The 10,309-nt window shown below is 37.1% G+C and overlaps 1 pseudogene; it reads right to left on the bottom strand.

Moving 5' to 3' along the window:
• Positions 1–5,438, bottom strand: part of LOC149143743 (uncharacterized) — a 32,794-nt pseudogene extending 27,356 nt beyond the window's left edge.
• Between the last annotated feature and the right edge of the window lie 4,871 nt (positions 5,439–10,309).

Below are 10,309 nucleotides of genomic sequence, written 5' to 3' on the forward strand. Positions count from 1 at the left end.
CCCAAATTGATGGGCCAGATAGAGGTTGTTAATAAGATGATCCTACACATTATGCACATGTACAATTCAAAGCATCCATGCACATGGGACGAGAGCCTCCCCTATGTTCAACATAGCTATAATTGGGCTCTCCACAACTCGACTAGCCATAGCCCTTTTCAGGTGGGCTTGGGATTGCAGCCATTGTGTCCCATTGATGTGGCCATGCCATTTGCAGCTACTCAGGTAGATTTGACTCATGTCCAATCCGAAACAGATAAGGCAAACAACTTCATTGAGCACATCCAACATATCCGCCAGTAGGTCCACGACATTCTAGAGAAATCAAATGCCAAATACAAGCAGCGACTTGATCAAATCGGGTGCCACAAAAGTTTTAGGTGGGTAACAAAGTCTGGTTGCATTTGCAAAAGGAATGCCTTACCGGAGCCTATCGGAAACTTAGATCACTCCGATATGGTCCTTACACCCTTAACTCAACATTCCCCCATTCCTTGGCCTGCACCCAATGTTCAATGTGGACTGCCTTTGGCCATACTTTCCACCATTACTAGACACATCCGACATTGCAAAACAACTCAGACCAATAGTGTTAAATCTAGATTGCATGGAACAAGCTGCAACTAGTCAGATCATGGACATGTAGATCAAGCACACTCTGAAGAAGAAGATCCAATTGTATCGAGTTGTCAAGGCAAGCCAACTCCTTCACGAGGGCAAGTGGCTCACCAAGGACCAAGTTCAGCAGAAGTTTCCTCATCTCATGGAGGAACTCAACACAATGGGGACCATTACTTCCTAAGGGGGGAGGAATGACCTAGGTGGATACTCGTGGCCACCCACAAATTCCACTTGGACCCCCACCATTGTTTCTTTCAGTTTTTCAGTTTCCTTAATTATAGCACAATTTACTATTTTAGCAGTTTTTTGAGTCCTGAACTTCTGGAGCCATTTTGAGGCCCTAAACGATGTTTTTTTGGGAAAAATGGGAGAAACATGGGCCTATGGCTCAATGTTTCTAATCCAAAAGTTGTATTCCTCATATAGATATTTCTAACGAGGTATTATGCATGTCAAATGGACACCCCGGGAAGTTGATGTACCAATTTACTCAAAACGGGGCCCGTAGTTTGGTGCTTCATCTCCTAAGGTTAGGTTTTTGGATGTTTACGGTTTTCCATTATTTCTCAACAATAAATAGGCATTCAAGCCTCATTGTAATACAGTTCAGAGGCATGTAGGCACCACATCTCTCCTCAGAGATAAGCTACCACCGCCCGAGCTAGTTTATTTCCATTTATGTTTGTAAGCATATTTTAGTATTTTACATTAATGAAATGAAGTATTATTTCTGCTCCATCTCTGTATTTATGGTTATCCCTGTAATTTGTTACGTTCCTGTTTAAATTCGAATCATAGATATAATGTGTTAAGTCACATATGCACTAATTAAAAAAGAACTAAACAATCCCAAATCACTACATGCTTTTCATGATGCAAGACACAAAATCAAGTCAACTAGGGTCTAAACAACACTCACAACATCATGAGACAAGTGAATCGTCATACAAAAGCCTTCACTACAAAAAAACAACATATGCAATCCATTACTGCTTCATTCATGTTACACCATTTGAATCCATCAACTTAGCACTCTTGGTGTTTGAACGGTCATGCTTTCCATGGAAGGGATCTTTCTATTGAGACTAGTCAAATACTATTTGACATTAGCATAAATAACAACTCACCCCACTCAGGAATGCAATAAGCATTGAAATTTTTCATGACAAATTCAAGGGTGTGTGAGTAAAACCTTATCCATCTCCACAACGTTTAGGAAATTGGGCTACCTCATGGATCTTGCAATTTAAGCAACAAAAAATTGTGATTTGACCAATAATTTTATCGTTGGTTTCTAGTGAAAAAGGCCAAAAGGTAGGGCATTTAAACTTCACCACTTGCACAACTCAACATCTACATGTACAACTCATAAAATATAATGTGCTATCTAATACACTAGTAGTAGTGTGTAGGTGAAAGTACGATGATATAATTTGTCAAGTCAATTATGTACCAATAAAAAAAAAATCAAACAAGTTGAATTCATTACATTCTTTTCATGATGCAAGATACAAAATCAAGTCAATTAGGATCCAAACAACACTCACAAAGTCATGAGATAATTTGACCATCATACACAAGCCTTCACTAAAACACATAACATACAAATCCAACACAACTTCATTCTTATTCAACCATTTATGGCCATTGACTTACCCCTTTTGGTGTTTGAAAGTTCTTGCTTGCCATGGAAGGGGTCTTTCTATTAAGGCTATTGATGTATTGTTTGACATAGGTGGACATAAAAACTCACCCCACTCAAGAATGGATTAGACATTGAATGTTTCTATCACAACCTCAAGGGAGTGTGAGTAAAAATGTATCCATCTCCACAACTTTGGGGAAATTGGGTTGCCTCATAGCCCTTGTCATCTTCAACAAGCAATGTTGGTTTCCTTTTCCTAGAACGATGGCTTCTCATAAGACCAGAGCTCCTTCACTATAGTGTAGATCCTATATCTAGATTTCCCATTGATATGACAAGTACATATCTTCCTTTAGACCTCCCTAAGAGAATGAATCTAGATACTTGGGGAGGAGAGAAGTTTGGAAAAATCTATAATAATTCACCCTGGCCAAGTCATAAAGTTAATCCTTCAACCTGATCTCCTTGGGAATTAGCAGTGCTTGAAATTTCAACATGAACGTTGGTTGCATAAAGAGAAACAATGTCCCAAACCATGAATGTACACTAGTAACTAGAGGAGGAACGCTGAATAGAAAGGGCTAACCAACATCCCTGCTTTAAAAGGCTAAAAAAGAAGGGTACAAGTTGTGTAACTTGGTCAACAATATAAAGTCAATTGCAATTGACTCAGATGAGGGTAAAGTAAGGTATAACAAATGCCCTCTAAAGCAAGAAGTTAGAAGAGAAATTGATGGATGAAATGAATTACAATAAATTTAAGAGCTAAAAATTGGAGGAAGGAGCCAAAACTGCAAAGTTTAATAGGAGGAACTCGAATTTTGAGTGTTAACCGTATTGAGAACATCCCCAAGTTGAGAATACCCATGCTCGGTCTATTGGGAGCTTGAAAATATTTTGGAGGGGTGGGTGGTGTATCTGTATTGTGCACTATGGATCATATATATGCCACTTTTTAATTTAAGTTTTACCTTTAGAATCAGAAATATATTCGTGGATATCATAAGAAGAATACGTGTATGTGCATGATTTTCTCACATATAAACAATGTGTATTTGTGTAACTTAGATTTCTAAATTTTACTTCTATTATGAATATTAAATTTAACAGTACATTAATGAAATCATAACAAATGTGCAATAGATCTAAATATGATAAACATCCAAATGTAAACCATGAGAACGACATATGCATGAGCAACACATAAAACATTAAAAAACACTGTAAAATATTTGTTAAATAAAATTTTCAAAATTAAAATATTATTACTAATAATTACAAGTCAAAAGATCAAATTTATTTCAAACATCCATCACACACTAAAAAAAACTTAACTTTAAAATTAAATTACACATTATAAAAAATAAAATATGATTTCAAAAAAGTTGAAATAAAGAATAAAATGTTATTTCAAAAATTCCCCATCTATCAGTTCAGTTCATCACGGGTCAAAAGATAGAAAAAAGGTTCAAGCATCAGGCCACACACTGAACTAACTTAACTGTAAATTACACATTATGAAAAAGAAAATATTGTTTCAAAGATTCCACCATCTAATAAAACAAAATTTTGCCATCAATGGGTTCACGCTTTGAAGCCAATTTAGGTAAACCAATTTGTGCCTCAAGAAAACCACCCACTGACAAAATCCACTATGTACGGGTTTCACGCTTCGAAATGCGTTTTGAACACAAAAATAATATTCAGGTAAATCCACCAGTTCACAGTAACTTGGAATGTAACATTAAAAATAAAAGCTAATTTCACATATCTTCTCGGGCATCGTTCCTTGTTCACGACTTTTCTTCAAAGATTCCCAACTTTCTAAAGACCTCTTGAGGTTCTCACGTCCTCCTACAGGTCGGAGTTTCAATTCTTTAAGCGCAGGAGCTATTTGAAGAAGCCACCCCAACCAACCAGGTATCTTCTCATCGTATTTGTGAACATCTATCTCCACCATTTGAAGATTAATAAGTCGATATGTTAGACATTGTACTACTTGATCCGCCTCCGCCTGTGTAACAAAGCAAAATCCATAAATATATACATTTAAATCATGATGATGGTGAAAGAAAGAATAACAAACATAATAGGAGTTATTGTTTTACCAAAATCAGCCGCCCGCGCAGGTGTAAACGCTCAAGGTTAGGGAGCCTCGACAGCAGGTTGAAGAGAGGAACAACAATCCCATTTTGTAGGTCACCATATGAATTCCCAACATCAATGGTAAGCACTTTCAATGATCTCAACATTCCTACTAACTCGAGAAATCTGTTTACAGAGAAATTGTATCCCGAGAGGCGTTTGAATGCAACGACAACTCCATCAAATTGCTTCCACCATCAATTTCGAGACTTTCGATCGTTGAGGAAATCTCATAAAATTCCATTCCATTCACTCTCAGGTCTTGAATAGACATGTTTGTCTTCAGAGTTGTGAGTTTAGGGCAATTGACTGTCAATTGTTGTGGCCTATTAAGCTGAAGAACTAAATCTGTCAGGTTCAGAGACGAGATGACTGGCCTCTGCAGGCCAGGGCAATGCCTTAAGGTAAATTTATGAAGAAGAGGGCAATGTGAAAGAAAGCGGGCTAAAGAGTCATCAGTCATTCGGGTATGGATCAAGGTGCACTCAGTGAGATGTCTAAATCCCGCAAAATCTGTTGGAAAAGTGGTGAGAATACAAGTGTTTAGTGTGAGCAGAGTAAGAGTAGTGCATGAGAAAAGGGAAGGCGGCGGGGGCGTTACTATTTGGAAGGAATATTTGAGAAAGAGACGTTTCACATTCTTCGTCGCAACGCACCGCAACCATTCAGATAGGCTTTCGTGTGTAAACCGCTGCAAATTATGCTGTGCAAACTGCTGCAGTGCCCACCGATCAGCAATGCCGCTGGAGAGATGAAATGACTCCAGATCGGATGAATGCAACCTCAGTATGTCGAATATTCTATTTTCGATGGTGGACCAGAAGAATGCAATATCATACACCCCGGAATGCAGTTGATGCGTTGATAGGAGATTATCAGGAGAGAGGACGAGGTCGGGTAGTTCTCTGTAAAGGAATCGCCAACTCTTGGAGAGGACAGAACATTTGATCGCATCTCTAATGGGGAGCTTAGAGAGGATGAGGGAAAGGACACTGTCGGGCAGCGCAGACAATCTATCGAGATCCATCGTCATCACTTGAAAAGATATGCGACAATCTTCTCTCTCAACAATGGATTATGAAGCGATTGGATTGAAGGAGTCCTGAAATGAAAAAGCAAAGCAGAGGAAGGCGAGTGAAGAATCTAGAGGAACGAAACAAATATTTATAATATTTTCAAACATCCGGATCCGATAGGACGACATAGAGCCCTTAAATATTTCAATTGGCGTGATAACTAAGTCAGTTGATTGCCTTAATTAATGTGTCGGTTTCTTCCCATGGTTAAGTCTCATACAGTTTTGGACGTTGGGGTTGTTAACACAGTTAATGTTGTTGCTTTTTAAGGAAACAATATTCAAGTGTCAATCACATTTTCATGAGGCCTGGTCAAAGTTATGGAGTAGCGATAAAATTTGTGGTTGCAACAGAAAAGGTTATAGTAATACAGTTTTAAGGTTTTGGTTGTGAACGACGAAATTTTTTGAAATAATTATAATTAATAAAAATAAAAGTAAAAACTAATATATTTAATAAAATATTAAATATAATTTTTTTTTAAATAAGTATTAAAGATTAATATATTATATTTTTTAAAATAAGTATTAAATGTTAATTTAATAATATATTGAATAAATATTTTTATTAATTATATTTAAGGGTGTTAGGAGTAGGAGTAGGAGTAGAGTTATTTATTACCCCAAATAATCATAGCAACATCAAATAACCAAGTTGAGGTTTATAGTTTGTATCAAAGTCTTTTTTTCGCTTCCTCTCTCAATGTTTGCAAAATTTTTTTAGTAGGACATTCTTGAATTTTAATGTATCATCTCTAGTATGCTTCCTGTCCCACAAACATTAAACTTAATATCCTTCTTTAATTTATTTGTTGTTTATTGCACCAAATTGAAGAATATATAGTATTTCATGTCTTTAGGGACAATAACTCTGAGGTAGGCCACTTAAAAAAATGTGATACAATGTTGCAACAAGGAGAGCTCTTGGTTAATAAGGAAACCTCTACTACCCAAATCTATGATGAGGAATGTCATGCATCCACGTTCCATCTAGGCACATGTCCCTTGGACACATGTTTGGGATGATGTGAGTGGTTTGAGATGGATGATTCTCTACATTATAAAATCAAGGGGATATGTTGCTTTAAGAACTAACATAGAAACCCTCATCATTGGCTTAGTGGCTATGTTGAAATTCAAGGGTATAAGCTTCCTACAAGGGGAATGTTTGAGTTCATATGCTTCGATAGTACTAGTGGCAAGGGGGGTTATGTCATCAAGTACTAGAATTTTTGTTACGATGGTGTGTGTAATCATGGTGATAAAATGTGAGTGGAGTTGGAGTTCTCTCCCTCATGGGGTGGAGGCATGTTAGTCAGAGCCTTTCATGATTGTATAGGTTTTGATAAAGGAGGGGAGCAATAACACTTGTTTCAAGGTGGTAATTCCTTCATGAGAGATTGACCTCACAAAGTAGTTTTAGATAAATTAACTACAATGCAATGATTAAATGTGATTTGACATCATATAAACAATTAAGTTACACATGTGCAAGCATCATTGGGTGTTATGCGAAGGAATTTTGCTTACTCCAACATCTACCTATGGTATTTATGATCTCTGTTAGGGCATAATTTTTTATTCTTTCGAAGCAAAGCATCAAAAAAGGTCCATAAGGGTGATTAAAGAGGTTCTTGAGTACTTAGAGGGACTAAGGAGATGTGATTTGCATCAAGGTTCACTCATTTGCTAGACTAAGTGTTCACAAAGTCAAGCATTCTGATTCACAAGTTTGATAGAGTGTGCATTCACAAGGACAATGTTGGGGCTCATTTCCAAGTTGCAAATAGGTTAATATAGGATGCAAGAAGGAGGAGATGAGGACTATGTAGATATCATTCTTCTTAAACATGAATATAATCCACTAGTTTCTTCCTTAGTTGTAATAATGGAGCAAGTTATTGATCACAAAACTCATATCAATAGGATGGAAGATCAATTTAGTTTTATCAGGAATCAAATGGAAGAAATTCAATTGCAACCTACACATGGAAAAGAGACCCTACTCACTCTCTCGACTCAATGAACATAGAGTACACTAGACTCCTAGACCTCAGTGAACTCGTTGGACAAGCTATGGAGCTAGACTCTACAAAGAAAGACACAAAAATCTAATTTGATTTTATATCAAATGCAAATTTATTTATTTTTAATGTATATAAGATCATTTTGGAAACTGTACACATAGGTGCTTTAATCAATTTGTGTTGTCTATAGGAAACAATTTTGTCAAATGGTTAGCTCACATTGAAACTAAAGATATTAAAGTCTAGTATGCCAATTTTTGCTTATTAGATGTATTGTTGCATGCCTTATGTAGATTTTTAATATTTCATATTTATGATTAATAAAATAAATGATTAAATATACTTATTAAATAGTGTAAATAAAAATAAAAAGTAAATAAAGAAAGAAATTCATGTTTTTAAGAATTTATTCTTTTATAGTTTTTTTAAAATCATTTAAACCATCAGAATTATTTATTTAGCCTAATCCTTAACATAGATTTTTTTTTTTGTCTCTTCCCAATTATTACAAGTTTCTAAATTTGGTCATCATATAGAAAGAAAACCTTGAGATATGACACTTTTGAAGAAGCACATGGGGAATGGCCTTTGATCCACTTAAGTGTACACCGGTCATGAAACCATTTTTAATATAGTCATTCTAGATGCAACCACACACTATACCCCTACATCAAGGTGTCCCCATGGACTTAGAGTTATATAGTCTTTCTAGTGTAACCACACATTTGAGTTTTTCCATAAGCCCTCATAGGAATTGAATCCTACCAAACCATGACAAACTCCTTACTCTTCACCATTGGATCAAAATTGTTTTAGCTTAAAGGACATAGATATGGGACTTGATCCAACAACACTAGTGGGATTTGACTTTTCTAAAGAAGCATGTGGGAAATGGGCTTTTATACACTTAAGTGTACACTAGCCATGAGACTATTTTTAATATAGTCATTCTAGGTGCAACCACACATTATACTACTACATGAAGGTGTCTCCATGGACTTGGGGTTATAGTCTTTCTAGGTACAATCAAGCATTTGAGTTTTCCCATAGCTTCAAGGTTAGGCCCTAATATGAATTGAATCCTACCAAACCGTGACAAACTGATTATGATTGTGTAAGACCCTTAGATATTTGATTGCATTAGGCACACGAGAGCACTTGGGCATACCGGAGATGAGTTGGGTGCCATGTCGAGCTACAATGCAATAATGCATAGCATGGGTGTTAGGGCCTTCATTTTTGGAGGAATTAGGACATTTTGGAGAGAAGTCAAAAGGTTGGTGACAAGCGTCGGAAATGGTTGTTGGAGAGCTGCGGAAATAACAACCAGGAAAAAGGAAGGAACTTTTGGAAGACTAGCAATTGTAGAGGGATGGCGGGAAGGAGAAAATACAACCAAGCGGGAAAAGAGCAAGGATAGTCAAGGAATGGAGAAAACCGAGCAAGGGTCAGGTTGGCGCGTAGAGAGAAGGTAGAAGAACACAAAGGTATAAAGCAGAACCGAAAAGGGTTATTATTATGGATGTTGTTCCTCTTGTGTTGCAGAGCTATGAGAACTACTTTTTGTCTATCATTCCATAATCTTGTATTCTGTCTTGTTAGAGTCATGTATGTTGAGGAAGAGGCCTTGAGCTTGATGTGATATATTCACCTTTCATATTAAAAATGAAGACTGCTATTGGGATCATAGTGTGTTAGTCATATTTTATTCTTGTTCTTTAAGTTTTTTATGTATGTGCATATTTAAGTACTCTCTTTGTTACAACATGTATGGCGTGTTGCGATCCAACTTCCTTGTAGAATGATTCAATGTTCTCTTCTCTTTATTATCCAATATGGTTCTCCCTGATACTATATTCCAAACCTCATCTAACTAAGGTTGTGGTATGCCTCGAGTGAGACTCCTTACCTATTATGGGTAAGGTGAAAATGTCGGCGTTGTGTTAGACTATAACAGAGACTTGTGGGCTCCTACAACCGAAACGGGGTTTCGATCCTGTTGTTATTTCTGCGCCAACAAATGGTTCCGTTGTTGAAACCTGAAATTCAAAAAGGGGGATTGGAATATGGTATTGAGGATCTTTAAGAACTTCAAAACTGGTGGGATGAGCAAGTGGACTAGTTTGTTTCTTTGCAAGCTCAACTCTGCTGACAAACTATTAGGAAGATGAAAGAGGAAATCCTACATTCAGATCCAGCTAGTGATCGGTAGGAGATCTTTTGGTGCAAGTTCCAAGAAGAATTTTACAACTTGTTGAGAATATTGCAGGTGAAAGGAAATTCTAGTGGACAAAACCCAGCTCATCACACCTGGACTCAAGTGAATCTCATTGCGCTACATTGTCTTGATACAGATATGACGAGAGCGATATATTTCTAGGTACAGACCATGATGGAAGGGTATATTGTTTAGTTTGCAGAAAAAATCCATCATTTTTTTTAAAGTTGAAGTCGTGTTCTAATCGGGGTTGAAAGGGAAGCTACTAAAAGAGGTTACCTTGTGGATCAAGGTTTTAATGGTGGAAGAAGGCTTGTTGGTGTTCCAGGACCCAAGCATGGCAATGTAAACACCTAGTACTGGGGGAAGGACCTAAAGGGAGGGGTGCTACCAAGAAGGGAACTATGCGACTATCACGAGGATGGACAAAGACAACTCCTGAAAGGTCAGGGATCTTAGAGTGCAAAGGAGAACACGATAGCGGATAAATGGTGGGAAAGGGCCATACAAATGATTAAAACTCAATAGAAGGGATTGCACCAAGCAAGAGCGGTGTTGAGAGATATAGAAGAAGGAGA

Source organism: Pinus tabuliformis, chromosome X, assembly GCF_031772625.1.
Source record: "Pinus tabuliformis cultivar Carrire ecotype Pingquan chromosome X, CPIR1, whole genome shotgun sequence".
In the NCBI taxonomy this organism is placed as follows: Eukaryota; Viridiplantae; Streptophyta; class Pinopsida; order Pinales; family Pinaceae; genus Pinus; species Pinus tabuliformis.